Here is a 17,867-nt window from a genome sequence, read left to right on the forward strand (position 1 = left end):
TGTTGCAGCAGTTGTGGGAGTCGTAGTGGTGGTGGCGACAGTAAGGGCCAAAGGTTTTGCTTTGCAGTTACATGTGACTTCATCAATGACACTGATTCATGTGAACTCTCAATGGTATTTTGTGAGTGTGCACTGGCTGCAACTTATGCAGCTTGACAGATTTGTCTCACAGGTGCAGGATGTGGTGGTCAGATGGCTCCCTACTGTTTGGGAGGGAAGACAGTGGGCCTTGTGGGAGTTGTAGTCTTGCTGTCAGGTCCAGACAACCCCCTCCCGAGTAAGATGGCTACCTACCTGTTAAGTGTAGCAGAGGAAGGAAATGCTAGCCTTATGAGACAATCATGTTGACAGTGTGCATTGTACATGAGTTTGATTTTGTCTGGCAATTGAGGCTCACTTGTTGTACACAACTGTACATTACAGTGGGATGTGATCATTTTTTAGTACTTACCCGCCTCCACTCCACCCTCGATTCCTGTGAGACTTTCAGGATGCTGTATGGTAAGCACCTTTTCCTCCCATTCAATAAAGGTTACTGGTGGTATGGGAGGGCCGCCACCAGTTCTATGGGCCGCCTCATGGTTCCTGCGGGCCTTGAGGTCGACCCACCGCCTTTTGATGTCACTCAGTTTGCGTAGGGTGGTCCCTATAGCATTGACTTTGTTATAGATCATTGTCCACATCTGGGTTTAGCGTAAAAGTGGGGTGTGTTGGACCCAGCTTTCATACAAATGTGTTTCTACCCTTATCATCTCGTCTACTGTCACTTTCAACTCAGTGTCGGTGAATTTTTGCATTTTCCTTTAGGCCATGGTGCAAAGGTGAGAAAGGTGCAGGGGGTGGTGGAGATATATGAAGTGTGTCAGGAGTGTGGGTGGGTAGTAGTGTTGTGTGGAGATGGATGTATGTGATGGTTTGCTGTGTACGTAAATGGTGTCCTGTCTCTCTATGTCAGCTTCTGGTGTGCAAAGGATGCTGGTCCAGGAAGGGGTTGGTTTTATGCTGTGGTATGTGGATTTGTTCACATGTGTGATGTCCTCCAGGTGTTTACTCCATGCTGGGCATGGCTTACATTGCCAATAGACATTTGTGCTGTATCAGTGTGGTGTGTGTGATGTGATTGTGGGCAGCGTCGAGTGCAGTCACACTTTGTGCACCGCTGTTCAGTTTGTTACTACCGCCACTCATTTGGTCTATGCGTGAGCCAGTGAATCGGTACGCAATGCACCGTCCTCCAGCTCTGCGGTTTCATCAATATTGGCCATGCAGTCATTCCGCGGCGGGAGCGGCCTTTTTAGTCCCTTGAACTACTTTACCCGTCCGCTGCGGTCGGATTTGCAACTTTTCCGAGCATGGCAGACGGTCATTTGTGAGTTCCGTCCACCGTGGCACGATTTTCCGTGCATTGCATCATGATTTGACCAATGGTGGATGGAAGCCTTATCTGTCCGGCATCGTAATGGGCCCATAAGTACGCTCCTCCACTTTTGAAACATGTACATTTTGTTAATGGTTTATAGACAGAGCCAATATGTATATCAATGTGATTTCAATATACATATTTTTGTATCCTTAGGGTCCCCTTTTGGGAACTGCAACTCTTTTTCACTCCCACATCTTTTCTACCCCACCTTAAGTTATGGAATATGACACCTGATTGCCCTGTGGAAATTGTGGCCACTTCCGTGGCCTTCAATGAAATGCATGTAGGCTCATGACCGAACTGGAGTATCAGGACATGACATTGGACGATGCTGTTTACATTTTATAAGAAAATGTATATATAAAACTGAACGTTTTTTTATGTGATCAGATTTATGATCTACACCAAAAGAGTGATGGACTTGTCCCTCAACGCATCAATTGTACCTAAAGTCTCTTAATGAACAGAGTTCTATGACATTGATCCTGTTATATTGTGTCCACTCCTGTGCCAGTTAAAAAGAATAATCTATATTTATTGTCTGCTTGTGGTAAAAGATGAATCTATATTTATTATCTGCATATGGTATGTGTGATATGTTTGTAGGTGAGACTGAGTAGAATAAATGAGTGTAGGGGGATGAAAAAAATAAAAAAAAATATTCTTTGTAATCTATTAGAGTGCAGTTTTATGAGTTCAGAGAATATATACACATAAGTTGTTGATAACTATATGATTTATTTTGTATTAAATATTGAAAATCCTTGAAATTTAATAAAGTACATTGTTTTTTATTGAAGATATGTTGAAAACTAAGGCTTGGTCTGTATGGTGAGTTGTCCACTACCTATAGTGAGATATTCGGCTTATTGTGATCAGAGACAAGATCTTTACTTTTTTGCTTTCTGTAGGTTCTTTTTTCCCCTGGTATCCTGCCTGTACTATATTTCGGGGGGTCTCTCTGCATTTGTCTAGATTGTTCTACAGCACGTTTGCTGTGAGGGATTACATGCTTTTCAGTGGAGAACTTACTGAAGGGTATTTTTGTTGGATATTAATCGTTTATTACACTTTATTATTCTCTTTTTTTTATGTTCACTTTATGTTTGTCCGAGGACTCACTAGAATTTTTTTAAAGGGAAATTCTCTTACTGTTTAGATTAGATAAACTTGCTCCTTCTTCTTTGCTTGAGTACCTCTGACCGATATATGTAAAGCATGGGTACTCACAAACTTTCTCTCGGGGGCCAAATTCACAGTGTGGTTTGTGTCTGAGGGCCGCACTGGTGGGGGCGGGGTCAGTGGGGGAGGGGGCGGGGCTAGAGGGAAAAAAAACTGACCATGAGGTTGATCACAGGTCCCTGCAGCGGACGCCTTCGTCCACTGAGCCACCATACCCGGCATACACACATTTCTCTCTCACTCTCTCATTCTTTCTCTGTCACTCTCTCTCTCTCTCTGTCTCCCTCCTCCCTCCCTCTCTCTCACTCTCTCTCTCCCTCCCTCTCTCCCTCTCTCCCTCTGTCTCACTCTGACTGTTTACTCTCTCTCTGTCTCTCTCTCTCTCTGTTTCCCTCTCCCTGTTTCCCTCTACCTTCCTCTATTTCTCTCTCCCTCTCTATCCTTCCCTCTTCCTCCTTCCCTCTCTTTCCCTCGCCCTCCTTCCCTCTCTGTCTCCCTCTCTCTCCTTCCCCCTCCCTCACTACGAGGTCTCCCTCACACTGATGTCTCCATCACTCTGATGTCTCCCTCACTCTGAGGTCTCCCTCACTCTCAGGTCTCCCTCACTCACTCTGAGGTCTCCCTCACTCGTTCTGTCTCCCTCCCTCACTCTTTCTTTCCCTCGCTCTCCCTCTGTCTGCCTGGTTCCCTCCCTCGCTCTCCCTCTGTCTGCCTATGTCTCCCTCACTCTGTCTCCGTCGCTCTCCCTGTCTGCCTCTGTCTCCCTCCCTCGCTCTCTCTCTGTCTGCCTGTCTCCCTACCTCGCTCTCCCTCTGTCTGCCTGACTCCCTCCCTTGCTCTCCCTCTGTCTGCCTCTGTCTCCCTCGCTCTCCCTATGTCTCCCTCGCTCTCCCTTGCTATGCCTCCCTCGCTCTCCCTCTGTCTCCCTCGCTCTCCCTATGTCTCCCTCGCTATGCCTCCCTCGCTCTCCTTGTCTCCCTCTCCCTCTGTCTCCCTCGCTCTCTCTCACTCTGCCTCCCTCGCTCTCCCTCGCTCTCCCTCACTCTGCCTCCCTCGCTCTCCCTGTCTACCTGTCTCCTTCCCTCGCTCTCCCTGTCTGCATGTCTCCCTCCCTCACTCTCCCTCGCTCTCCCTGTCTGCCTCAGTCTCCCTCAGTCTCCCTTGCGCTGCCTCCCTCGCTCTCCCTCAGTCAGCCTCTGTCTCCCTTCCTCGCTCCCCTTCTGTCTGCCTGTCTCCCTCCCTCGCTCTCCCTCTGTCTGTCTGTCTCTGTCTCCTTCCTCCCTTCCTCTCCCTCTTCATCTCACCATGTCTGTGTGTGCCCGGGCTGACACAGCTTCTGGGCACACACACACTCAGCCAGCCAGCCGCACCCGAGCACTTCACACCTCTTTAAGAGACAATTCGCATGGTAGGCCCCTGCAGCCCCACTCTGACGGAAATCGCCCACCCTCACAGAGTCTCTGCATTGCGCTGCCGCAGGGGTGTTTGCTGAGATTCTTTAAAGAAAAAAAAACACGGGTACGATGTCTGCACGGTCTGCGGGCCACCAGGGAAGGCTTGCCGGGCCGCCCCTGGCCCGCGGGCCGTACTATGAGTACCCGTGATGTAAAGCATTAAGAAATTTGGATTTAGTGATGAGGACTTTGCCAAACTCCTGTGACAAATATCTCTTAGGAGATAAGCCATTTACTCTATCGAAGGGTTTAAACAATGATTGGATCAAACTCCTTAACTAGAAGAAGAAATCAAAAAGGACAGAGTTGCATGCTAACTTCATGCTGGAATATCTAAAAGCTGGCACCATACCGATTGGCATTAGAGTGAGGAACATCCTGGGCCTTTTTGCTGAAATAAAAAAGTTTCTGGAAAAGTAGGCCCTGATCTCCAATTGCTGTTCCCGCGATTGGATGATCTTGATTATTCAAACCGATAGAGAGGTAGGTATTCTACTCAACAAGGAAATACAGGAACTTGAAGACAACCTCAAACAAGCATTGGCATAGCCAATAGGTCTCGCTTTTGGGACCTTATAAGTATTTAGTTATGCAGCACAATAGCCTTGGTGCAACAACGTTATCTATTGCACGGTTAAACACTTATAAGGCCCCAAAGGCGAGACCTATTGGCTATGCCAGTGCTTTTTTTTTGAAAGGACAAGCAGTGCTATCAAACTCCAGCTGCCACTTGGAGGTAGAGATAGAGAGGTGTGTAGAGAGAGCGAGTGAGGTGTGTAGAGAGAGAGAGAGCGAGAGAGAGAGAGAGAGAGATGTAGAGAGAGAGAGAGGTGTGTAGAGAGAGAGAGAAAGAGGTGGGCTGAGAGAGGTGGGTAGAGAGAGAGAGAGAGAGAGAGGTGTAGAGAGAGAGAGAAAGGTGTGTGTAGAGAGAGAGAAAGAGGTGGGTAGAGAGAGATGGGTGGAGAGAGGTGGGTAGATACAGGTGGGTAGAGAGAGGTGGGTAGAGAGAGGTGGGTAGAGAGGTGTGTAGAGGGAGGGGTAGAGAGAGAGGGGTAGAGAGAGAGGGGTAGAGAGAGAGGGGTAGGGAGAGGGGTAGAGAGAGAGAGGTGTAGAGAGAGGGATAGAGAGAGGGGTGTAGAGAGAGAGGTGTAGAGAGGTAGAGAGAGATAGAAAGGGGGATAGTGCAGTGTGTATAGAGAGAGAGGTGGGTAGAGAGAGAGAGAGAGGTGTAGAGAGAGAGAGAGGTATAGAGAGAGGTGTGTAGAGAGGGAGAGAGAGAGGTGTGTAGAGAGAGAGAGGTGTGTAGAGAGAGAGAGGTGGATCGAGAGAGGTGTGTAGAGAGAGGTGGGTAGAGAGAGGTGGGTAGAGAGAGAGAGGGGTAGAGAGAGAGGGAGAGGTAGGTAGAGAGGTAGAGAGGTAATGAGAGAGAGGTAGAGAGAGAGAGGTAGAGAGAGAGAGGGGTAGAGAGAGGGGTAGAGAGACGGTGTAGAGAGAGAGGTGTAGAGAGGAAGAGAGAGGAAGAGAGAGGAAGAGAGAGAGGAAGAGAGAGAGGGGTAGAGAGAGAGAGGTAGAGAGAGAGAGAGAGGTAGAGAGAGAGAGGTAGAGAGAGAGAGGGGTAGAGAGAGAGGTAGAGAGAGAGGTAAAACATAAACATAAAACCTGGAGCCCCAATAGTAAACCACAAAGTCAGTTTCCATAGGGACTTACGTAAACATGTTTTGAATTTGTTTACAGCAATTAAGAAAATGCACATTTTTTAGATTCTTTTTACACTAAACGTTTGAAATGTATTCTATATAGAACCTATTTCAGCAGGAGAAACAAAAGGCTAGAGATCTTGCAAGGCTTTGGGTGAAGAGTGTTCATGTGACCCTTGTAGTAAGGAATAATTCTTTATGAGCTTCCTGGATTTAGACAATCTGTTCGGGCTGGACTGTTCCCATGAGGCACAGGGTCGAGACTGATTTGCATATGGCCATGTCTGAACTGGGGTGGTCTGGTGAGCAAAATAACGATGGATTAAACCCAGATCTGTGACTGGGGGTGAATGTTTTGCCATTGTGCAACATTCCATCCATCAATTGTTGTTTTTGCTTTAGACAATCTGAGGCCATTAAAAGCCCTTTACAAAATCCCAAAATAAAATAAAACATTAAATTAAATTTAGAAACTGGAACTTAATCTTCCAATCTCTACCAGGTTATGAAACTCCTTAGTTATTTAGGAAGTACTTATTATTATTTGCACCCGATTACTGTTTTTGCTGATTTGTTTTTACAGATACAGTCAGAACACCACCTGTTTCTCGGTATGTATTTATTTTTAAATAGTGGAAAGAAATTGAAAATGAGCCTTCTTTTGGGTTATTTTCAATGCGGTAAGTCGTCACTGCAATGGCTGTATGGCTTTTTATAACACTAAAGCCCAAAGGGTACCCTGGGGCAAAGGAGCCATCGTGAGTAAAATAGAAGTGGAAATATACTAACTGCAGCTTCACTTTTTCAGAAAACATAAAACAACTATGGATAAATGCATGTAAAACGTTTAACAATAAATATGGATAAATGCAGACGGCAAAGTTTAAAGAGTAAATCCCTTAAAACCGTGAATCCGATTAATAATGTACGATGGGGGTGTTTTGTTCTATTTTATAGCTGTAAACAACTTCTTATAATGGTGAATAGAAATGAATGCGCAGAGCGCTTCGTGTAGTGTTCATTCCTTTAAAGATACTCAGTAGACAACCAGAAATTGTTAATCAGGGATGAAATCGCTGAAGCTTTAAGAAGATATTAGGAAGGGCTCTGGCAGAAAAAAGCGAAGGAGGCCAGCAGCAGGACTGCTTCCTCCCTGGAGCGCGAGAGAAGCTGCAATCAATTTCAATATGTTTGACAAATCCTGTGCCATTCTCTTTCTTTGCCATGTACCTGCCAGTTGCTGATTTTTGTTTGTTCTTGCGACAGTGGCAAACGGGAATAACTCCCATGGCGTGGTTGGAAATGCTGCAAGTGGCGGCGGCGCTTCTACTTCGTTCTTGTGTTGCTTCCAAAAGAGGAGTTTCTACGAGTTAAGAGATATTAGGCCAGATGTATCAAAGGGTTTTGCCCATTCTGTGTCTATGGGGAAATGTGTTGACACATATGGCCCATTGTGCCTCACACTTCAAATTCATGGTGTTAGTGTGGAAAGATAAAATCGCACTGTGACAATTTTTTTTACAAATAAAATAATGTCTGAGGTCTGGCTTTCATGTAAAGCGCTCGACTGCAACTGGGCCCAGTTCGCACTATATAAAACTACAAAAATAAACGGCGTGTTATACTGGGGTATCATTATTCCCTGTGCATTTCCAACCTGCCGAAATACACAGCAGGTAAAAAGGATGTGGCAAAATTCATGACTGGCCAAGCGTTGACAATGCTTATTCCTGGGCAAAGCACAAACAGAAAATAAGTGGTGTCAATGCACATCTGTGTATCTGCCCAGACCCAATAGCTGTTTGTTCATACTCCTATCAACAGCATTTTCTCCTCTCACACAAAGAAGCTCCTTCAAGGGGAAAAAAATGGAAACAGAAGCAGCTGTTACTAAGGAAACGGGCACGGAGAGCTCGCGGTTCAATTTCGATAGTTTTGGTAAGCACACTTCAGTTAGCCTGTTTTGCCGTATCCCCCGATAATTTTGCGTGTTTAATTAATAAGGAACTGGAAGTGCCTCGTTAATTGTGTTTAAGTCGTATTTTGCTTCTGCAAAGCTATCCAGAATCAAACAATGGCGGATGCTGGTTCTGACGTGATGGGAGAAAGCCTGGTGCTGCCTTTGTTCAGTGCAGCCTGCATGAATTTCTTTTATGCGCGAGGACACTACTGCCATTGTCCTGCGAGCCTGAACAAATGTCAAGAGATAAAGAGATAAGAAAGGCAGAAGGCAGATGGCGGCTGTGCGCGTGCACGTGAGCCTGCATGCAAGCTTCAGGCCAGGAAAAGCTTGTGGGTAGCACTTTGAAGATCCCTTACTAAAAGTCGAGCAAGAAGCGCATGCGCTGCTCTAGGCTCTACCTAAAAACCTAATGCCCTAGATGAAGCAAAGACAAAAAATTGAAGAAGAAAATATTGAGCTTGACTCATTTAGTGAATATCTTATAAAGGAATAGACCGAGAAATAAAGAAAAGCTAAGATTCTTCTCACAAGAGCCTATTTACCCAGTCCTTGTGGAAACTAATATTCAGGATCCAAAGAAGGCGCATCTCAACACGACCAACAGGCATGGACAAACAAGAAAATTATAACTTTTTCAGATACTACTGATTGAGACGGAGAGGGTCCCTCGAATCAATTTGATTCCTACAACAACAGAAGTGAGCAAATCAACAGTTCTATCCCCAGCAACTGTAATTTAGGGAATCGCAGGGCCAACTATCACCCAAGATTCAGGAACCAACCCAGGGATCGGTTTGTAGATACAGATCAGCCACAACAATATCTACAGACCAGTAGACAACAGTACTGGTGAAATTAAAAAGTATACCTGTTAGATTTGGGGGTCCCTAGTTGGCACAGGTAGGTACGTGTGACAAAGAGGGACCCGCTCCTCTAGTAAAGGCACTTCACACCTCTTTAAGAGACAATTCGCATGGTAATGAGCTTTGTTCAGCTCCTCTTAGGCCCCTGCAGTCCCACTCTGACGGAAATCGCCCGCCCTCACAGAGAGTCTCTGCATTGCGCTGCCGCTGAGGTGTTTGCTGAGATTCTTTAAAAAAAAAAAAAACACGGGTACGATGTCTGCACGGTCCGCGGGCCGCCAGGGAAGGCTTGCCGGGCCGTACTATGAGTACCCGTGATGTAAAGCATTAAGACATTTGGATTTAGTGATGAGGACTTTGCCAAACTCCTGTGACAAATATCTCTTAGGAGATAAACCATTTACTCTATCGAAGGGTTTAAACAATGATTGGATCAAACTCCTTAACTAGAAGAAGAAATCAAAAAGGACAGAGTTGCATGCTAACTTCATGCTGGAATATCTAAAAGCTGGCACCATACCGATTGGCATTAGAGTGAGGAACATCCTGGGCCTTTTTGCTGAAATAAAAAAGTTCCTGGAAAAGTAGGCCCTGATCTCCAATTGCTGTTACCGCGATTGGATGATCTTGATTATTCAAACCGATAGAGAGGTAGTTATTCTACTCAACAAGGAAATACAGGAACTTGAAGACAACCTCAAACAAGCATTGGCATAGCCAATAGGTCTCACTTTTGGGACCTTATAAGTATTTAGTTATGCAGCACAATAGCCTTGGTGCAACAACATTATCTATTGCACGGTTAAACACTTATAAGGCCCCAAAGGCGAGACCTATTGGCTATGCCAATGCTTTTTTTTTTAAAGGGCAAGCAGTGCTATCAAACTCCAGCTGTCACTTGGAGGTAGAGATAGAGAGGTGTGTAGAGAGAGCGAGTGAGGTGTGTAGAGAGAGAGAGAGAGAGAGAGAGAGGTGTAGAGAGAGAGAGGTGTGTAGAGAGAGAGAGAAAGAGGTGGGCTGAGAGAGGTGTAGAGAGAGAGAAAGGGGTGTGTAGAGAGAGAGAAAGAGGTGGGTAGAGAGAGATGGGTGGAGAGAGGTGGGTATATACAGGTGGGTAGAGACAGGTGGGTAGAGAGAGGTGGGTAGAGGGAGGGGTAGAGAGAGAGGGGTAGAGAGGGAGGGGTAGAGAGAGGGGTAGAGAGAGAGGGGTAGAGAGAGAGTGGTATGGAGAGGGGTAGAGAGAGAGAGGTGTAGAGAGAGGGGTAGAGAGAGGGGTGTAGAGAGAGAGGTGTAGAGAGGTAGAGAGGTAGAGAGAGATAGAAAGGGAGAGAGCGCAGTGTGTATTGAGAGAGAGGTGGGTAGAGAGAGAGAGAGAGAGAGAGAGAGAGAGAGAGAGAGGTGTGTAGAGAGAGAGAGAGGTATAGAGAGAGGTGTGTAGAGAGGGAGAAAGAGAGGTGTGTAGAGAGAGAGAGGTGTGGAGATAGAGAGAGGTGGATAGAGAGAGGTGTGTAGAGAGAGGTGTGTAGAGAGAGGTGTGTAGAGAGAGGTGGGTAGAGAGAGGTGTGTAGAGAGGTGGGTAGGGAGGTGGGTAGAGAGAGAGGGGTAGAGAGACTCCCATGAGGCACAGGGTCGAGACTGATTTGCATATGGCCATGTCTGAACTGGGGTGGTCTGGTGAGCAAAATAACGATGGATTAAACCCAGATCTGTGACTGGGGGTGAATGTTTTGCCATTGTGCAACATTCCATCCATCAATTGTTGTTTTTGCTTTAGACAATCTGAGGCCATTAAAAGCCCTTTACAAAATCCCAAAATAAAATAAAACATCAAATTAAATTTAGAAACTGGAACTTAATCTTCCTCCCTCTACCAGGTAATACAACTCCTTAGTTATTTAGGAAGTACTTATTATTATTTGCACCCGATTACTGTTTTTGCTGATTTGCTTTTACAGATACAGTCAGAACACCACCTGTTTCTCGGTATGTATTTATTTTTAAATAGTGGAAAGAAATTGAAAATGAGCCTTCTTTTGGGTTATTTTCAATGCGGTAAGTCGTCACTGCAATGGCTGTATGGCTTTTTATAACACTAAAGCCCAAAGGGTACCCTGGGGCAAAGGAGCCATCGTGAGTAAAATAGAAGTGGAAATATACTAACTGCAGCTTCACTTTTTCAGAAAACATAAAATAACTATGGATAAATGCATGTAAAACGTTTAACAATAAATATGGATAAATGCAGACGGCAAAGTTTAAAGAGTAAATCCCTTAAAACCGCGAATCCGATTAATAATGTACGATGGGGGTGTTTTGTTCTATTTTATAGCTGTAAACAACTTCTTATAATGGTGAATAGAAATGAATGCGCAGAGCGCTTCGTGTAGTGTTCATTCCTTTAAAGATACTAAGTAGACAACCAGAAATTGTTAATCAGGGATGAAATTGCTCAAGCTTTAAGAAGATATTAGGAAGGGCTCTGGCAGAAAAAAGCGAAGGAGGCCAGCAGCAGGACTGCTTCCTCCCTGGAGCGCGAGAGAAGCTGCAATCAATTTCAATATGTTTGACAAATCCTGTGCCATTCTCTTTCTTTGCCATGTACATGCCAGTTGCTGATTTTTGTTTGTTCTTGCGACAGTGGCAAACGGGAATAACTCCCATGGCGTGGTTGGAAATGCTGCAAGTGGCGGCGGCGCTTCTACTTTGTTCTTGTGTTGCTTCCAAAAGAGGAGTTTCTACGAGTTAAGAGATATTAGGCCAGATGTATCAAAGGGTTTTGCCCATTCTGTGTCTATGGGGAAATGTGTTGACACATATGGCCCATTGTGCCTCACACTTCAAATTCATGGTGTTAGTGTGGAAAGATAAAATCGCACCGTGACAATTTTTTTTACAAATAAAATAATGTCTGAGGTCTGGCTTTCATGTAAAGCGCTCGACTGCAACTGGGCCCAGTTCGCACTATATAAAACTACAAAAATAAACGGCGTGTTATACTGGGGTATCATTATTCCCTGTGCATTTCCAACCTGCCGAAATACACAGCAGGTAAAAAGGATGTGGCAAAATTCATGACTGGCCAAGCATTGACAATGCTTTTTCCTGGGCAAAGTACAAACAGAAAATAAGTGGTGTCACTGCACATCTGTGTATCTGCCCAGACCCAATAGCTGTTTATTCGTACTCCTATCAACAGTGTTTTCTCCTCTCACACAAAGAAGCTCCTTCAAGGGGAAAAAAATGGAAACAGAAGCAGCTGTTACTAAGGAAACGGGCACGGAGAGCTCGCGGTTCAATTTCGATAGTTTTGGTAAGCACACTTCAGTTAGCCTGTTTTGCCGTATCCCCCGATAATTTTGCGTGTTTAATTAATAAGGAACTGGAATGCCTTGTTAATTGTGTTTAAGTCGTATTTTGCTTCTGCAAAGCTATCCGGAATCAAACAATGGCGGATGCTGGTTCTGACGTGATGGGAGAAAGCCTGGTGCTGCCTTTGTTCAGTGCAGCCTGCATGAAGTTCTTTTATGCGCAAGGACACTGCTGCCATTGTCCTGCGAGCCTGAACAAATGTCAAGAGATAAAGAGATAAGAAAGGCAGAAGGCAGATGGCGGCTGTGCGCGTGCACGCGAGCCTGCATGCAAGCTTCAGGCCAGGAAAAGCTTGTGGGTAGCACTTTGAAGATCCCTTACTAAAAGTCGAGCAAGAAGCGCATGCGCTGCTCTAGGCTCAACCTAAAAACCTAATGCCCTAGATGAAGCAAAGACAAAAAATCGAAGAAGAGAATATTGAGCTTGACTCATTTTGTGAATATCTTATAAAGGAATAGACCGAGAAATCAAGAAAAGACATAAGATTCTTCTCACAAGAGCCTATTTACCCATTCCTTGTAGAAACTACTATTCAGGATCCAAAGAAGGCGCATCTCAACACGACCAACAGGCGTGGACAAACAAGAAAATTATAACTTTTTCAGATACTACTGATTCAGACGGAGAAGGTCCCTCGAATCAATTTGATTTCTACAACAACAGAAGTGAGCAAATCAACAGTTCTATCCCCAGCAACTGTAATTTAGGGAATCGCAGGGCCAACTATCACCCAAGATTCAGGAACCAACCCAGGGATCCGTTTGTAGATACAGATCAGCCACAACAATATCTACAGACCAGTAGACAACAGTACTGGTGAAATTAAAAAGTATACCGGTTAGATTTGGGGGTCCCTAGTTGGCACAGGTAGGTACGTGTGACAAAGAGGGACCCGCTCCTCTAGTAAAGATATCGGGATTACACTCCTAAAATAACCCCTGCTCACCCCCTTGGTAGCTTGGCACGAGCAGCAAGACCTTATCTCAGAGGCGTTGTAAGTTAAGCAATTGTGACCCAGTGACAACACTACAAATGGACAGCACACAGGTTTAATATAAAAAATAACTAGACTTTATATAGAGTTACCACAAGACTATAAACAACAAAAATACACACTATGATTACTTTAGGATGGTAGATTTAATCTTAGTTCAGTTCAGTTCTTGGATGCGACACTCTGCATCAATGTACCTTAGGTTGCGTTGCGCTTCCACGACACGCAATGTCGCAGTGATGGGAAATGCTGCAAAGTTCAGATACAAAGAAATAACGGCGTGAAGATCTTCCAGATGCGGCACGCTTCTCGGGGATGCGAGAAGTTCTCGGTTCGATGCGTTGACTGCAGCGGCGACACCCTTACGATGCGACGACAGCGGCTCCAGCAGCGACGCTCTTCTCCCACGATGCGCGAAGCTTCCGCTCGATGTGACAACTACAGCGGCGACATCCAAGATGCGACAGCAGCATCTCCGACGACGGCACGATTCTCGGGGATGCAAGGTGCTCTTGGTCGATACGGTGCAATGTGACAGTTCCAGTGGCGACACCCTCCTACGGAGTTGCAATGGCAGGCACAGCAACGGTGATACGCTCCGACCTCGTTGCGAGATTCTTCTCCTGATGCGGTGCAGTGCAACAACTACAGCGGTGACACCCTCCTTCGGAGTTGTGACGGCAGCAGCAGCGACGGCGACACGCTTCCTCTTCGTTGCGGCACGCTTCTCTCCGATGCGATGCAGTGCGACAGTTCCAGCGGCGACACCCTCCTTCGGAGTTGCGATGGCAGGCACAGCGACGGCGACACACTTCTTCTCATTGAGTCGCACTTCCAGCTCCTTGCGACACACAGTCCCTCAGAAGGCCCAAAACAGCGGCAGGCACTTCCAAAGAACTCTGGGGATCTGGGGGTGAAGTCTGTTGTCCCTGAGACTTCAGCAGGAGGCAAGCTCTTTTCCAAGCCCTTGGAGATCCTTCACAAGTTGAAAGCAAAGTACACAAAGTTGCTTTCTCCTTCCTTTGGCTGTAAGGCAACCACTGCAGGCCAATCCCCGAAGCAGCACCTCAGCTTGGGAATAGTCTCTCCTCAGTTTCTTCTGGTTCCTCTCCTCAGTAAAGGTTTCTTCTTGTAGTCCAAAGTGATCTAATTTTATGGGATCAGGGTCCCAATATTTATACCCCAAAAGCCTTTGTTCTCTGAGGGGAGAGGGGCCTTTGCCCAGTCCAAACCAGTTCTGAAGCACTCTGTTTACCAGACTTCTCCTTTCCTTTCACAGTGCAGGGCATGCACATCAGACGCCCCACAGGCGGTGGAGCCAGCATTGTGGAAGGCAAGTACAGTCCTGGAGTACTTTGTTAACAGGACTCCTTCTCTTCTTTCAGTGTGCAGGGCAAAGACATCAGCCGCTCCCCAGGGGGTGGAGCCAGCATTGTGGAAGGCAGGCACAGCCCTATTCAAGGTTCAGGTGCAACTCCTCCCTCCCATCTAGATGCAGCAGATCTCTCTATTCACCACTGGGTGACCCAGCCTGTCTCCTGGAATTCCCCAGCCCTGTCACTCACAAAACCAGACATAGGAATACACAACCTAGCAGAGGCAGGTTTGAATGGTTAGACAAGCAAATACCTACTTTCTAAAAGTGGTATTTGCAAACACAGAATATTAAAACCAACTTCACTAAAAGATGTATTTTATCATTCTGAGTTCAGGCATACTAAACTCTAATTTCTACCATGTTCTCTGAGACAGTTAGAATTGTAAAATGTAATAACTCTAACAGCCCATTCTGGCCTATGGAGAACAGGTAGCCTTGCAATAGTGAAAAACGAAAATGGCTGTAATTAACTATTAGGACATGCCACACACATCAGGGCTTCTCCTACCTTATACTTGCAATGCACCCTGCCCTTGGGCCTACCATAGGGGTGACTGATATGAAGAAAAGGGAAGGTTTAGGGACTGGCAAGTGGGTGCACTTGCCCAGTCAGCATGACAGTACCAGACTGCACGCAGGCTCTGCAATGGCAGACCTTAGACATATTTTACAAGGCTGCTTCTGGGGGTGGCACAACCCGTGCTGCAGGCCCACCAGCAGCATTTGAATTTACATGCCCTGGGCACACTCAGTGCACTAGACTAGGGTCTGACAAGTAAACCAAATAGCCAAACATGGAACCACTGATTAATACATCAATTTACAATAGGGAGAGCATATGCACTTTTGCAATGATCAGCAGTGGTAAAGTGCTCAGAGTCATAAAATAGCCAACAACAGGTCAGAAAAAAATATAGGAGGAAGGCAAAACGTTCAGGGATGACCCTGCAAAAAGTGTCAAGTCCAACTCAACCCCCTTCCAGCCAAAACGCTACCTTGATGGGCTTCCCTGCTTTGAGCGACAGAACCTGGACCTGGCCTAACAGGAGGGGCATATTCCAGTTCTACACCAATCTGAACCCATTTCAAATCCTCTGTCCATACTCTTAGGGTCCACCAAGCTAATCCATGGGGAACCCTTCTCCTCACCTGTGGATACCACCGGTGCAGCATCTAACCTTAACTTGCTTACAGGTGTGTCCCAACAGACAGACAGCACGTCACCGTGGCCACTGACAGTAGTCAGGGTTGAGACCCAGGACTTATGCCTCTCAGGGCTCTCAAACTTCTGTGGTGTCAGAGAGCACGGGGCAGTAGCCCCAGATGCTTGGCACCCTTTGTCCACTCTCCCTACTGTCAGGTCAGGTATGACATCCTGACACTGACACACCAGCCCCAGGCCTGTACCCGGCTGCTGAACCAGAAACTGGGGTGGCCTCTACCACACCCACTCCTCCTCCATGGGGCTCTGTACCCTCCCACTTGGAGTGGTACCCCCTTCCAGAATTGTCAGGGTACCTGTAGCAGGTGTCACGCACAATTCGTTCACCAGTTCAGGGGTTCTATCCTGCAACTGGGCTACCAGGTCAGGGGGGACACCCTGAACCTCGCCCTCCAACCTAGGATCTAAACCCTCAGGCTGCACCGGGTCAGAGGTGAGGACTCCCTCCCTCTGCACCCCCTTCCAGAGTGCTGTACCCTCCCACCTGGAGTGGTACCCCTAGAAGCTACCTGGGTCAGGGCACTGATTACAGTTGACCCGTCCTCCAGGTCAGACAACACCTGAATCTGGCTTCCCAACCCAGGGACCAAACCCTGCGGTTGAACACTTGCCAGGCAAACCAGGACTTCCTTGGAAGCACGCATGCCCCCCCCCTGAGGGTAACACATAACTCAGGTGTTGTGTGATAGTCTGCCTGGCACAGATCTCCCGATCCCTGTCCCTCTGACAGCGCGCGAAGATCCCCCAGGACAGAAGTGGTGTCACCATGGTCATTCACTGGGAAAACAGCCCTTCTGGCTGGCCCCTCACCCACTGGTTCTTCCACTGGGGACTCTTTCCCCCTCTCACCCCTCAGTCTGGGCCTCTGTACCCTCTCAACTGAAGCGGTACTGCCAGATACCAGAACTGATGAAGGTCTGATTACAGACACTCCCAGCCCACCAGACACTAGGGGATCCCCTCAACGGACCGCCCATCAGGACAGCCTAGGCTCCCCACCTGGTATTCCCTTAAAGAACCATCCGGACTCTGAGACTGGGTTTAGGGCACCTTGGGACACACAGTCCCACACTCACTCCTTCTCCACTGAGACAGGGCGTGAGCCCCTACACCCCTCCCACTACAACAGGACCTAGCTGGGCTACTCTGCACCACTTCCACCACTCTGGGCTGGAAGATACCTGAGCCACTCCCCTCAGAGTCACTCCCCAATGCCTCTCCAGACCCTATGGAATCCACCAAAAGGTTTGCCTCCAAGGTGAGCTCCCTGGGGTCAGATAACTCACTCTCTAACAGGTGTTGGCATAGCTCTGGAAAACAGGGACTTACCACTTAAAATGTACTTGCATGTTTCACTATACTAATTCAACACTAATCCTCTATGGGTAGCGTGCTACTCGCCGAAAAAGCGCTTTGACGTCTCGTCAGGGGTAGTAAGCGCTATATAAATGCAATTACAATACAATACAATTTGGGGGTGCACCCAGCAAGGCCTTAAGGGGCCTGGGCTAGTGTGAGGGGACAGCTCAGAATTGCCTGGTAGTTGAATAGCCAATCCCCAGTCCTGGGTCTGCTGGCCTGGGGGTGGGGGGGAGCTGCTTTTCCTGTTCATAATCTCCTAGGAGACAGACAGGCTTGTAGCGGTCTAGTCTTCGCACGTCACACGTATGTGACGTGCGGCGGCCATCTTGGCGCCGGATGCGCGCGCATTCAGTGCGCGCTGAGCACTGCAGGGAGCAGAGCGCCGGCCGGCGCTCCTCGGAAATAATTACTTGTATGATTAATAAATACAAGTTTGATCAACCACACCTGCTGCCTGTCATTAATAACCATCTTTACAGTGGCGACGAGGTCGGGAGGTACAGCCAGACGTCAACAAAGGACATATATAAAATCGTCGGCCCCACGTGGCAGCCACGAGGAACAAAAGACCCAGACACAGCCTCTTGGCCTACCCAGACACAGGCAAGAACTACCTGACGCCGTCCAGCCGACGAAACGGAGTGAGGAGACACAGCAGGACACATCAGAGGTACGAGGGGAATCTGAGGAGCGTGGCAGTGCCACAGCTAAGCGTAGAAGCGGCGAATAGGCCAGAGCAGCAGCGCAACCACCCCAAAGGCAACAGCACACACGTGTGGCATTCCTGATAACCGACGCCAGGGAGGTGTAGCGCTGGCTACCAAAGAGGAGCAAGGGGGGACCAGCACCAAGAGTCCCCAGGAAGATACAAGTACAGGGTTCAAGGACAACACCCCAGGCAGCCCCACCGGCAAAAGCACCGACGCAATAGTCACCAGGGAAGTGAAAATGAGCACACCG

Source organism: Lissotriton vulgaris, chromosome 5 (genome assembly GCF_964263255.1).
Source record: "Lissotriton vulgaris chromosome 5, aLisVul1.2, whole genome shotgun sequence".
NCBI lineage: Eukaryota > Metazoa > Chordata > Amphibia > Caudata > Salamandridae > Lissotriton > Lissotriton vulgaris.